General features: G+C 54.6%; 1 pseudogene; it reads right to left on the bottom strand.

Annotated features, from left to right (window-relative positions):
- Window positions 1-14,294, bottom strand: part of LOC131570213 (uncharacterized) — a 1,483,036-nt pseudogene that overhangs the window by 722,137 nt on the left and 746,605 nt on the right.

Consider the following 14,294-nt stretch of genomic DNA (forward strand, 5'->3'; position numbering starts at 1 on the left):
AAAGTGCCTCCTCCAGTGGGGGATGGAGCTGGAGCAGCGCACAAAGCTCTGCCCGCACTCGGGGCACTCGCAGGGCTTCCCTTAGTGGTGCCTCCGTTGGTGTTGGGTCAAGTTAGAGCTGCTGGAGAAGCTCTTCCCACACTGGGGACACTCGTAGGGCCTCTCCCCTGTGTGGATGCGCCGGTGGGTGACGAGGGTGGAGTTGCGCTTGAATCCCTTCCCGCAGTCGGGGCAGCGGAAGGGCCTCTCCTCTGTGTGAATCCGATAGTGCTGGAGGAGAATGGAGCTGGTCACAAACCTCTTCCTGCATTTATCACACTCGTAGGGCCTCTCCCCAGTGTGGATGCGCCGGTGGGTGATGAGGTGGGAGTTGTACCTGAATCCCTTCCCGCAGTCGGGGCATTGGAAGGGCCTCTCCTCTCTGTGAATGCGATAGTGCTGGAGGAGATGGGAGCTGGTCTTAAACCACTTCCCACACTTGGAACACTCGTAGGGCCTCTCCCCAGTGTGGGTCCTCTGGTGCGTGACCAGGGTGGAGCTCAGGCTGAAGCACATCCCACACTCGGAGCACTTGTACGGCCTTTCTCCAGCGTGGGTCCTCTGGTCCCCGATCAGGCTGGAGCTCAGGCTGAAGCTCTTCCCACACTCTCCACATTCATAGGGCTTCTCTCCAGTATGGGTGCTCTGGTGCTGGTTCAGGTGAGAGCTCCGGCTGAAACACTTCCCACACTTGGAACACTCATAGGACTTCTCTCCAGTGTGGATCCTCTGGTGGCTGATCAGGTGGGAGTTCCACCTGAAGCTCTTCCCACACTGCCCACACTCATAGGGCCGTTCCCCAGTGTGGGTCCTCTGGTGCACAATCAGGTCGGAGTTCCACCTGAAGCTCTTCCCACACTCCACGCATGTGTGGGGCTTCTCCCCATCATGGAGCTGCTCATGGAGCACCAGCTCCGAGCTCTGGCTCCGTCTCCGGCCGCCTTCCCGGCCCAGGCTGGCTCTTTCCCCCTCAGATCCCCGCCGGCTGCGTTTGCAGCCCCTCCTCATGCGGCATCTCCGGGGCTTTTCCTCCCCGTTGGCTTCCTGCGCCGTGGAGCCGCTCAAAACGGCCTCTTCCACCAGGTTCTGCCGTGGGCATTTGTCCTCCCTGCTCTCCATGCTCAGCTCCTGCTCTGGTGGAGGAAGGACAAGGACAGGATGGGATTTGCCTCCGTGCCACAGGCAAGGGCAAGGAGATCCCCCCAGGCCTGAGCTGCAGCCGGGGCTGTGCTGGGCTGGGAGATGGAGCAGCAGAGAGGGGAAAGGGGCACTGACTTCCTCCTCACCTGCCTCAGTGTCCCGGGGCATCTTCCTCTTCCTCGCAGCCTCCCAGGCCTTGGCAATGGGAAATCCTGGTTTGGGGAAAACAAGGGATGAGCGCATTTGTAGGAGCATTGGGGGGTAGGACGGTTGGGACGGACGGAAACGAGACGTCTCTGCAGCCAGGTCATGGAACTTGTGGTTTATTGCAAAGGGCCTGGGTGCAGGGCCCTGCTGGGAGCTGCAAGGCACAGCTCGGAGCAGGCCCGAGAGAAGAGAGGGGCAGAGAGGATGAGAGGGTAAGAGAGTAAGAGGGGAAGAGCGTAAGAGAGTAAGGTTCCCGTTACAATACAATAAATCTTCTTCTGTGTTGAATATTCTATTTCTCACTAACCAATCTAGTACAAGATACAAATCCTATAGGCTTTACAAACAGCCTATAAAAATCATGACATCACCAAACTGTGTTACATTTTAAACTCTAATGTGGAGAGTATTATTAATAATTGGTTAGCTGAGAAAGGCCATACTGAAATAATTCCGCTGGTTAAGCTGAAGGAGGAAAGTCAGCAGTCAGCAAGCTGAAAGGAGAGGTCAGCAGTGACCTTGCTGCAACATGAGGATAGGGAGTAGAGATTATTCCTGAATATATACTGAGAATATGTAGAAAGTATCAAAAGTAGAACCGTAGGAATGTAGAAGTAGGCGTAGGTGCTGATATGTAACTGACCAATCCTGAGCTCAACTTTTGCAATATGTATGAAGCTCATTATGAACTGTATTTAACCCGCCATACTGATCAATAAAATTAGGCCTGTGATGATCAACTTGATGTCCTGGTCTCCTTCCGTCGACACCCTAACAACTCCTCTTTGGACGCCTTCTATTGAGCTAGTGGGGTCTGCTCTGAACCTTCAATCTGTCTGCAAGCAGAGGGAATTGTTTCATCAAAAGGGGATTACCTTCAGTTGGGCCACACCATTGTTTTCCAGTTGTTCACTAACTGAGGTATCTCAAAGCTTCCTTTCATTTCAATCTTCCTTACGCTTTTTATGTTCACAAAATCTTTTGCCAGACAATCGTATTTATAAGGCTTTCCTGTTTCATCTTCCCCAACACACACTTAGTTTGAAGGTTACTCTGCCCGAGTCCATCTCTACAAGTCACTGGCCATCTGGGCTCCAGAAAAACCTCCCAAACACCCAAGATTCAGCCCTGAAAAAGCCTCCCAGGAGTTCCCTGTCCCTGGTCCCTCCCCTCTGGTGTTCAGGGGTTTCCCCCTGTCCCAGCTGTTGGGGGTCACGCTTGGATTGGGAGTCCCCCTTCTCCTCGGTGCCCGCCCTGCCCAGGCTGCTGGCAGTCCCAGCAATCCCAAAAGCTCCCCCCGCTTCCCTCTCCCCATTTCGGGATGCCGGGGCTGTTTGGGTTCCCAGGCTCCCTTCTCCCCTCATTCTCTGCTCTGGGCTGTGAATGAGATGAGGGCTGGTTGTCCCAGACCTGCCAAGTGAGTGCTGGAGTCTCCCACGCTCCCTTTCCAACTTTCCTCGAGGGAAGCAGCCAGTAAAGAGACACAGCGAGTTATAAGAGGAGTGAGAGAATCCCCCGGGGTAACTGGGACTGGGTCTCAGAGAGGGGCTGGACCCCTCAGAGGAAGGGAGCAGAGGAGTTTCCGAGCCCAATCCACTAGGAAATGGGACAAAAGGGAACCCTAAAAATTCTGCTGGTTTGAGGGATAAGAGAGCCCAAGAGCATCCAGAATTATAATCTGCTGGGTTGAGGAATTAACATTCCAAGAGCATCCACAGTTGAGCAAAATTCTGCTGGATTGAGGATATGCTCAAGAGCATCTGGGGTTGGACAGCACAGCTGGGTTGAGGGATATCCAAGAGCACAGGGACTGGCAAGAAACACCTAAACTTGTAATAGGTGATTTTAAAATGTATTATATGGTAGAGATAATTCATGCGATTAATGTATAAAATGTTGTAAAATCCAAACTATGTCTTTTGACCATCCTGGCCAGGATCAGTGTTTTATTCAAATACATCCAGTTCCTGGACTTGGTTGAGATAAACATCGAGGTTTCTAATGAAAGAATAGAAGCTTCCAGGGCGATCATCGCTGGCTTCCCCGGGTGACCAGGTCCAGCCAAGAGTGATTATCGCCTCCACGTTTATACAGCTACCGCAATGATCCACAGCCCCACCCTGATGCATGTGAATGCTGACTTCCCCAGAGTCTACTGACAACATCAAACACCTGGATTGAGTCTTTGTCCACCTCTGGGTATGTAAAGTCAAGGTTATGCATGTGAAGAGACACAAAGAACATTCGGTCATCTCTGTCTCGAGCAGAATAAACTGTAAAAGAACTCGCTGCGTCAGGCAGCATTTGTGAACAGGGGGAGACTCTGACATTTGGAGCTCAGATCCGTGTTCACCCAGCACCGAACCCGGGCTCGATGCTGACCCTTGGCTGTGGTAGTGTAGATGACCGAACTTCAGTCTTGCAGACAAATTAATAAATCTTTGCTACATTTTCCTATAAGTTTGGCTCTCGATTTGATCATTTATAACAGAAGGTACCTTATTGTTGTCTTGTTGTGTGTGAGAGTGAGTCACACACAAAATCAGCCTCAGCTTCCCGGGTGGGTGGGAAGGGGGGCTGTGGAAAGAGGAGTGTGTGACCCACAAATGAGCCATTGTTCTCCTGGGCGTGTGGGGGCTGTGGCATAAGGTACAGGTGACCTGCAAAGGGGCCATTGTCCCCAGGGCGTGTGAGGGGGCCATGGCTAAAGAGTGTGAGTGACACACAAATCAGCCTCACACGTGAACGGCACCGGAGGCAGCAGAGTCAGGGCCCTTCCAGGAGGCCCAGAGATACTGAGACCCAGAGGCCACCCCAAGGTGAGGGGGGTTCACAGGGACCCGCGATTCTCTGTCAACAGGGATCCACTCTGGGCCCTGAGGGTGGGAAAGAATGTGTGGGAGAGAATGGGAAATAAAAGTGAGTGAATGTAGATGAATGAAAGTATAGGTAATGTAGATTCTGTGTTTTAAGCTTCTCTATATCTCCTTGGAGGGAGGTGTATTGTACTGAAAGTGTGAGAAAAAAGTTTTTTATTTTTGTGTGTGTAGTTGAAAGGAAAGTCTTATTTAGGTTGTTAGTGAAAGGGAAAAACAGAGGCAGAAGATGAATAGATAAGATCTTGAAAAATGAGACAGAAAACCAGTAAGTTGGACACAGGGGAAAAAAAAAGAAAAAATAGTCCTTTGGGAGTTACGTTAGCTAACAGATACAACTCCTTGCAAAAAAAGACAATGGAGAGTATATAGTAGTCGATGGGAAAAACATGCAAACTATGGAAAAGGGGAAATTAACCTTAAACTAGTAAGCTCAAACTTGTGAATTATATACTTTAAAAAGAGCACTAGAATATTTAACACAAAATAAAGGAACGATATATACTGATTCAAGGTATGCCTTTAGAGTAGTACATTCCTTGAAAAAATTTCGAAAGGAAAAAGATTACTTAATTCAAGAAGAAAAGGACTAGTACATGAGGAAATTATTTTAGAGGTTTTAGAGGCATTACAATCACCTAAAAGAGATAGCTAGAGCACATGTTATGGAACCCCAGAAGGGAAAGACGCCTGAAAGAAGAGGAAATAATCTGGCGGATCATGAAGCTAAGGATGCAGCAGAAAATGGAGGTGAAAGAGTGATGTTAACATTAACTCCAAATGAGGAAAAACTGGAAATTCCAAAGTTTAGGGAAGCTGAGAAAAAAAAATTTAACAAGACAGGGAGTGAACAAGATAAATCAGGGAAATGGAAACTTCTTGATAGAAGACAATTTCTAAATAAAATGTGCTTCTAGGAAAATATTAGAAGACTTGAATCAGAAAACTCGCTGGGGTACTCAAGCTTTGTGTGATCATTTTTTAAGGAACTATAGGTGCACTGGGATTCTCGGAGCAGCCAAGCAAGTAACTGAAAGATGCTTAATTTGCCAAAGGATAAATAAAAAGGTGATGAGAAAAACAACATTAAGAGCTCCTGAGTTAGCTCGTTGGCAATTTCAAAGTATCCAAGCAGAAGTTTGGATTTGTTAGGTTCAGGGTTTATTTGTAAAAAAAAACCCATTTAATCTAGAAGAAAGAGAATATGCCATATGTAAGACAGGAGATTTTAGGAGAATAAAAGTCTTTAAAGTATGAGAAACCACCGAGAAAAAAACAAGAAAAGAAAATGGGGAAATGAAAGGGAAGGGAACAAGAGGAAAAATCAGAAAAAGAGTGGGATCCTCTGCAGGTCTTGCCCCCTCCGTTCACGGCCCAGGCGCCTGTCCCGGGTCCTGGCTCGCTGCCCGCCTCAGCTCCGCCTGCCCCGGTTTCCATCCCAGGTGCGGCCTCAGTGCCCAGGGCAGCTCCACCTGCCCCGGCGCTGTCGCTCAATTTGTGTGCCCTGCTCCCACTGCCTGGCCCGCGGCCGCTCTGCCGCCCATGCTGGGGAAGATGGGGGTTGCTCTGTCCTGCCGCCTGCTCCGAGGTCACCGCGCCCACCGCACCCAGGGGGGGTCCCAGCCATCCCATCCCCGGCTGCCCTGCCCGTGCCACCTGCGCTGGGCACCGCCGCTGCTGCCGGGCTCTCCCACCTGCCTTTGCTCTGCCGGCAGCTGCCGGATCAGCCGCCATCAGCCATGTGGGGGCTACCCACGCTCCGCCTCGGGCTCCACGGGAAGATCCCCCTCTGGCGATTCCGGCAGCAGACCCTGCCCACACTCCCACCGAGCCTCGGCGGGATATCCTCCCCTGACCCTGTCCTGCTCTGAGTTAGGTCCCCTTGGTAACCACAGCTCTGGCTGTTCAGGGAAACTCTCTCTCTGTACAGGAAGCACCTTATCGAAACACTAGGAGCTCAGTTAAAAGGCAGCGCTCTCCAAATTCTTTGCCAAAACACGGGAGAAAGGCTATAGAAGGTAAAAAAGTGAAAGAGTTAGATGAAGGGATTGCTCTATTTCCGTTCAGAGAGGTTCCCATGGGAGGGATGCGCTGCCCCGCCCCGCGGGAGCCACCAGCGCCCCTGCCGGCCGTGCCCGGAACTGCACCCAAGGGCAAAGCGCCGCAGCCCAAAGGCCGGGACTGGGTCCGGGCTCTGTTTGCTGTCAGTGCCGCAGCTGTTGGTGTTTGTTTGCTTTATTATACACACTCGTAAAGAACTGGTATTCCTATTCCCATATCTTTTCCTGACAGCCTCTTGATTTCACTCATCTAAAAATTAAGAGCGAAGGGGTTTGCATTCGCCATTCCAAGAGAGGCTTTTTCTGCCTTCCCGAGCAGACACCTCTCTTGTAAAGCAAGACAAGCACCCACAGGCACTGAGGGGGCTGCAGGAGGGGCACAAGAAGGCCCTGCAGCACTTGGGCACAAAGGCACAGCAGGTGAATGCAAGAAGGGAGCAGCAAAAGGCCAAGCTGAAGGCAAAGGCCAGGGCACAGTTCCCACAGCCCCTGAGGGATCAACCCCAGGGCCCAAGGGGGCCCCAGCACCCAGGGCACGGCTCGGCCACAAACACCTGGCAGAGGCACTGCCCTCCTCGGCAGGGGAGAGCCCACCCAAACAGCCCCTGGCAAGGAACCAGGGCTCCAGCTGCAAGGCACAAGGACACTGCAAGCACAGACAGCAGCACCCTCAGGACCAGCAAGTCCACCCCTTGATGGACATGCATTGGCAGGGCTGTCACAGCTCCCATCGCACCAGGGACCCTCCACACTGCAGCCCTTGAGAACATTCAGGGTGGGTCTGCATTGAGAGGAGGCATTTCCTGATGGACACAAGGGCTTCTCAATCTACTCTGAATCTTAGACCTAAGGGGGAAAATAGTAAAGGAATGTTTTAATTTTTAAGGGAATGAGTGGGAAAGATGAGCAGGTATGATTTGTACAGCCACTATTAGAATCTGTGGGGGATAGGTTTGGAATAAATGAATTGCTTTTTCTTCCTCCTGTGATTGTAATTACCTAGGAAGGAATTTGAGAGCTCTATTTTAATACTGTAAAAGGGGATACAGAGGCCACTTCTGCTCTACCTTTGTGCCAAAATCTGACAAGGCCCATGCTGAAGTGAACCCCAAGGTGTGGGCTGCCCCAGGGAAAGAGGGAAAATTAGATTTGGAGCCTTTACAAATTACTTTAAAGCAACCAGAACAAGCAATATCCTGTTCCAAGAGAGGGACGGCAGGGCTCACAGCCTGGTATTGAGTCCCTGTTAAAGGCAGGGCTTTTGGAGCCAGGCATGTCTCCCTACAACACTCCTATCCTGCCAGTCAACAAACTGGATGGATGGACAGGAGGAGGAAACACAGAATTTTCAAGTGTTAAAATGAAGATTAACTGAGGCTGCTTGCATGGCCCTTCCAGACAGGGTAAAATAATTTGAATTAGAGGTGGATAACAAACAGGGTCTTGCCAAAGGAATTCTTGCGCTAAAATATTTACCCTATATAGGATGTCCTACAGTTCAAGTCTGGCATCAAGGTAAAGGTCTGACAAGAGCCTCTAAACGGATGAGCAGGGCTCGGTTATTACAGTATGAAACTTGTTCAATGGTGCAGGAGGATTTAGAACTGAGGACAGGGCAAGGGTTTAACCCAGCCTCCTGTCTGAACAGCCTGGAGAGGGGCTGGCAAGGATCCCAGGCCTGCACTCAAGGGACAGAGCTCCAGACCCAGGCTGGGACAGATTGATTATGGGACATTCCCTGGCCTGAGGGAGAAAATGTGTTTGTGGATGGCTCTGCAAGGGCAGCAGAAGGGAAAAGAGCTACAAGACAGGCTGTTATTAAGGAAGGGGAATCCGACCCAGCGCAGGTCACTGCAGTGCTGCAAAATGTACCGATTTCGGTTCTTTTAAACCCTATTTCTCTACTCAGGCTTGGTTTTCTTTGCCTTGGGGAAATGAATTTTAAAGCTTTTATTTAAGGGGTGTTACACCACTCAATGGAGATGAGTTCAACATCCCAACAGAGGGAGCAGAGATAACGACCAGCAACAGATAACCCACAGAGATAACGACCAGCAACAAAACACCAACACTGCCCAGCAGCAAACAGCAACCAACAGCTACCCCAGACACTGCCCCCGGGAGAGCTGGAGACACCTGGGCTGGAAAAGGCTGAGAAGGAAATCCAGGAGTGTGGACCAAATTCACATCAGAGGGGAAGGAATCCGGGTCCAACAGGAAACCAAATACTAAAAACTTACACAACTTGGAAGCAATGAACATTAAAGCAGTGGATTTAGATTGGTTCAGACTACATAAAGTTTAGGAAAATCTAGGAAAACTCGCATGGCATGGAATGATTTTCTCTGCACAGCCAGGCTATTTGTGAAAGAATTGGCTTCTGTTGCACATCCAGGCCAGAACCAAGGAATGCCTTGACTCTCTAACGCTAAAGAGATTCTTGGAGAGTTTTTGTTTTCCCTGCAATTTCAGTGATAAGATAACAACATGATAATAATTTTTTATAATAACTCCCACTTTATATTGTCAGGTGGGTTTGGGACAGAAGTGTGAGAATCAATTTTTGGTCTGGGTTTTTCCAAGTTCTCCTTTATGGGGCATTTGTAGAACTGAAGAGCTTTAAACATAATACTTTGAACTTGTAAATAGTTAATACTTTTTTTAAAAAACAGCAGATTCTGGGGGGGCCACATGTGACTCACCAGATGGCTGCCCTGGAAGAGAAGCTCCATTCCAGGCAGCCTCCAGAGGAGCTTTAGAAATGCAAATTAACACTGCTGGGCAAAGTGTGGACAATGCACCTGGGTCTCTTTCCTGGGGCAGGAATTGGGCTGATTCCCTCTGCCCCTCACCCCAAGCTCTGCCTGCTGGCACTGATGGAATTTGCACAGCTCAAGGCAGAGCCCAGGGGGAGGATATCTGACCCTGCAACAGAAACGGGTGAAGCTGCAAAGGGAAACAGCAAATGGAGATTGTTGGGAAAACTTCATTATAAATAAATGGGGGGAATCATCCCTCTACCCACTCCAACATGTGCTGTCACTCTCTGTGTTATATAGGGTATATTAGAGCACGGGGGATTTTTTGCTACCAAATATTTAGGGACATCAGTTGGGAATCCAAGTATTTGATGATTTAGTTAGAGAAAAGCAGTCAATTGATGCAGCCCTGGCTGGAGAGAGCGGCCAAAAATGGGGAAAAGATGAACGACCAGCAGAACAAATCCTACAACACCAAGGACCAGCCCCTGGGAACCCGAACCAATTCATATCAGGAGCCACAAAATCCATTTCTTATTTCAATGGCATCATTAGATTACAAGCTGTCCTCGAAATAACCAACCAGACAGCTCCAGCTCCTGACCTTCCTGCTGGCCAGTCCACCGAAATGAGGAACACAACACTTAACCATGGGATGGTATCATATTACGTTTTAGCAGAAAAAAGGGGGAGTTTGTGGAAAATTAAATGACTCAAACTGCTGTTGGCAAAGAGATGACAAAGAAAAAGTGGTGAAACAGATAACAAAGGAAGTAAGAAAGCACCTCATGCTCCAGCCCAAACGTGGAAAGGATGGAAATGGGACACGGTTTTGTGGCTCCCTGGCAGACCATGGGTTAACCGAATGCTGTTTCGCCTCTGATGTGCTAAGGCAACTCTCATCTTTTTACCGTCCTCCACACCTTGAGAGTGCAGCTCATTCAGCAGCTGAGGGAGGGGTCAGGGATTTGTAGATAAGGAAGCAACGGGCGAAACCATCAGCTACAATAAATGTTACTAATTAACATGGACTGCTGCTCACAGAAAGTCCCATTAAATTCCTGAACTTCCAGAAGAACAAATCCTTTACAGAGCCGTGAATATTGGCTGTTATACAAAAGTGGGGGTGCACATTAACGAGGACATGCAGTTGGCGGACCGGGAAGTCTGAACCTTCCAAGCACCTCAGCCAGTGGGCAAAGGGAGAGGGAGATGAGGCCAGGAAAATGAGGATAAAAAGGAGGCTGCGAACTACAACAATGGCAGAGAGCGCGCGGCAAATGCCCCACGGCCTCTCCCTCTGCTCAGCAATAAAGTCACTTTTACAGGACTCCTCTGTCTCCTCTGCGCACAGAAACCTCCGGCCACGGCAATTTCCCCGCACAGCCCCGGGCACGAGGCAGCCCCCTCTGTCCCAGCCACAGCAACCGGGCCGAGCCAGCGCTGCTCCGCCAGCGGCTCCTGCCGAGGCAGCGGCCACAAGGAGACCGCGGGCAGCCGCTCCCGCAGCGCCCTCACGCCAGCGGCAACACGCGCCGGACACGGCACAACGAACCCGCCCGAGCCCCCTGCCGCCCCCGAGGCCCGCAGCCAGCCCCGAGTCCCCGCACAACCCAGCGCGGCTCCCACCTGCGCTGCGGCCGCCTCCGAGCTCCGCCGCCGCCTCATCGCGCTCTGGCCGCTGCCGCCGCTCACGGGACCGCACACACGCTCCGACAATGGTGCCGCTGCCCAGCCACGGCCGCCCTCAGCCCGCCAGCAGGGCCCTGCTCCGACCCGCTCCCACCAATCAGCGCGCCACAACCACGACTGACGGCACCATCGCCCAATCCCAGCCAGGGGCGGGCTCTGCACATGGCACAACCCCGCCCCGCGCCCCCCGGGCTGTGTGAGGGCAAAGCCGGGTAGCAGGAGGGGGGATGGAGCAGGAGGAGCATGTGTTGCTGCCCGCGGATCCCGCAGTTCCCCGGGTCGGGACGAGCTCCGTGCCCCCCTCCAGCTCCACCTCCCGTTGGAGGATCCGCGCTGGATAATCCCGGGTGACCCCCAGGGTCAGAGCCTCCCGTGTTGGGAACACTCCTGGCTGCGGGTTCCACATCTTCCTGGCCCACCCCGTGGACACCTCGATGAAGGCCGGGGGATCCCCGCTACTTTTCCTGTTTCTGCTCCTCTCCTCATCTCCCCCTCCTCTTCCTCCCACCTCTCCTCTCCCGGTTCAATCGCTCCTCCCGCTCCTCCTCCCGCCTCCTTCCCCTCATCTCTCTCTGACGTCTCCCCCTCCTTCCTCCTTCTTCCCCCTTCTCCTTCCTCCTCGTCCTCCTCCCGCTCCTCCCGGGCCCAGCCCCCACCCTTTGTCCCCCTCCCTTTGCCCATATCCGTCCCATCGCCCCCCAAACCCCTCCCCATCGCCCCCCAATAAACGGCCCCGGGCCCATCTGGGAAGCTTTACTGGGAGCACTGGGAGCAGGCACTGGGCGGGGGCAGAGCGCCAGCGGGGCTGGGGGGGACACGGGACCCCCAAAATCAGCGGAGCGGGGACGGAGCCGGGGGTCCCGGCCGGGCCCGAGACCATGGGGAGGGGCTGCGGCCGCCGCCGGCTCAGGAGCTCTGTGGGCAGAGAAAAGGGGGTGACACCGGGCTGGGGGCCCCGGCGGGAGCGCACACGCTCCGCCACGGCAGGGACGCCACCCCCGGCACCCGCCCTGACCTTCTTGCGCAGGGAAAAGCCGAGCCCCAGCGCCAGGAAGACGAAGCCCAAGACGAAGCCCCCGATGCCCGTCAGCATCTTGCTGCTGGCGGCGTCCGGCGGCATCTCTGGGGGGTCCGCAGGGCTCAGCACCCCCAAAACCTCTCACCGACACCCCGAGCCCCTCCCAGCGCCCTCCCTGTGGCCCCCAGCCCAGCCAGGACCCCCTGAAACCTCCCCCAGATCCCTTTTTGGCCTGCCCAGGAGGCACCAAAGCCCCTCCCGTCCCTCTCAGCATCCCACAGCCCCCTCTCAGGTGCCCCCAGCGCCGCAGGACCCCCAAAGCCTCTCGCAGTCCCTTGGCAGCCCCAGCAGGACTCAGCCAGAGCCCTCTCAGTCTGTGCCCAGCACCACCGAGCTCATGGCGAGCCCCGCTTTGCCATTGCCGATCTCCTTCCAGCCCCTCGGGGCTCACTGCGATCCCTCCCAGTCACACCCAGCACCCCCAAACTCCCTCCCAGGACCCCCCCATCCCCATCCCATCCTCCCCAGCATCCCCCAAACCCCTTCCCAACCCTTGCCCAGCCCCTCTCCCAGTTCCAGCCCGGCTCTCTCCAGCTCCCTCCCAGTGGCTCCCAGCACAGCCCAGTGGCTCTGCCAGCGCCCCCAGGGGCTCCCCCGTACCCCAGTGCTGCCTCAGGGGCTGCTCCAGGTTGACGTGCTCCACCTGGCAGCTGTAGCTGAGCCCGCGCCGGGACGGCGTTTCCAGCAGCACCAGCAGCTGGTAGGTCCAGTCCCCGTTGGGGACCACGTCGGTGGCCACCACGTGCTCCGAGAGCTCCTGCTGGCCCTGGAACCACCTCACCTGGATGGCAGCAGGGTAGAAATCCATCACGGAGCAGAGCAGGTGGCCGGGGCTGGGCTGGGAGCTCGAGGGGGGCACCAGCGAGATGGACACGCTGGGGGGCACTGGGAGAGAGGGTAGAGGTCTGGGAGTGAAGTGGGAATGAACTGGGAAAAGAATGGAAATGGACTGGGAGGGACTGGGGAGGAATTTGAGACGGGCTTGGAGGGACCCCGGTGGCGCTGGGCGGAACTGGGAATGAGGCGCCCGGCACTGGGAAGCCGAGTCCAGCGCGGGGCACTCGGCACTGCAGGTCTGCCTGGCAACAGAAGAGTCATCAAAGGATCGCGTTCTGATTAGATGAGAAGCGCCAGCTTTACGCGTGGCTGAAGTGGACGCGCGGGGCGGCGCTGAGAGGGACTGGGATGGACTGGGGGAGCCATGGTGGTCAGTGGCAGGGACAGGAGGCCCCGGGGATGGGCACAAGGAGGGCTGAGGGCTCTGGGCTGATTCCCAGCGAGGTTTTGAGGGCCTCCAGGGTCATTGGCCGGGCAGGGCCGGAGGGGACACGCTCTGCCCCGCGCTCACCTCGGCGCTCGGGGCTGAAAGGGCGAACCCCATCGTAGTTGTACGGACAGACCATGTCCACCACAGACCATGCGTACGCCTGTGTGGCCGGGTTGCTGTTCCAGTCACTGGCCCACCCCTCTCCATAGGGGGTGAACCCCACGTAGTGCCCCACGTCGCTGTCGAACATCACGAATTGCTCCCGATTGTAGATGTACCTATGCACGAACCTCATCTTCTGCCTTCCGTTAATGAAGTGACACTGTGACACTGCCCAGAACTGGAACACCCCTGTGAGAGCAGGACACAGCTCAGGGGGTACCCACCCAGCACCCCCCAGCAGCACCCCCAGAGCTCCGGAGGCCACACCGGATCCCCACTCCGCACCCCCTGTGCCCCACGGCCGCTATGGGACCCTCCTGCCCATGCTGCTGCTTCCTCTTTGCCACCTTTCCCCCGTTTCCCCTTCCACATCCTCTCCCCTCCCACCTCCGGCCGCTCCCCAAATCACTTTTGGGGTCCCATTTCCCCATTTTGCCAAAAATCCCCCAATCCCCAGCACCCTACCGCCCAATTTTGGGCACCCCCCTTTGCCCCCTTTTCCCCCTTCTCCCCCCTGTCCCAGCAACTCCCGCCCCCCGCTCACCCGAGAGCTCCGCGCCCGCAGCCGGGGGGGCTCCCAGCACCACCAGTGCCACCAGCAGGGCCCCAGCTTCCGCCCCTCGCCCCATGGCCGGGGCCGGGCAGGGAGCAGCAGCCCCAAAGCAGCCGCGCTGCGCTGGGAGCTTCAGTCCAGAGCAGGGCGGGCTCGGCAGCGCCGCTGCTCCTGCCAAGTGGCTCCTGCAATCTGCTATCAGGAACTTGGCCTGATGAGTTTTGTGGGCAAGGAACAATGGTGGTGTTGGTGTTCGGGTGCCTGTGGTGCTGAGTGCCCGGCCGTCTGCTGGGGTTCTGAAATCCAGGTTGCCCCTGCCCCGTCCCTCATTTCCCACACTGCCCACCGGTGACTCCCTGCAGCAGCTCGTGGGATCCTGGACATGGCTCTGGGAGACACACAGACATTGCTGAGGGGCAAAGATTGGGGGCTGGACAGCTGGAGAGCTGACCCTGAGGGTT

Source organism: Ammospiza caudacuta, chromosome 33 (assembly GCF_027887145.1).
Source record: "Ammospiza caudacuta isolate bAmmCau1 chromosome 33, bAmmCau1.pri, whole genome shotgun sequence".
Classification (NCBI taxonomy): domain Eukaryota; kingdom Metazoa; phylum Chordata; class Aves; order Passeriformes; family Passerellidae; genus Ammospiza; species Ammospiza caudacuta.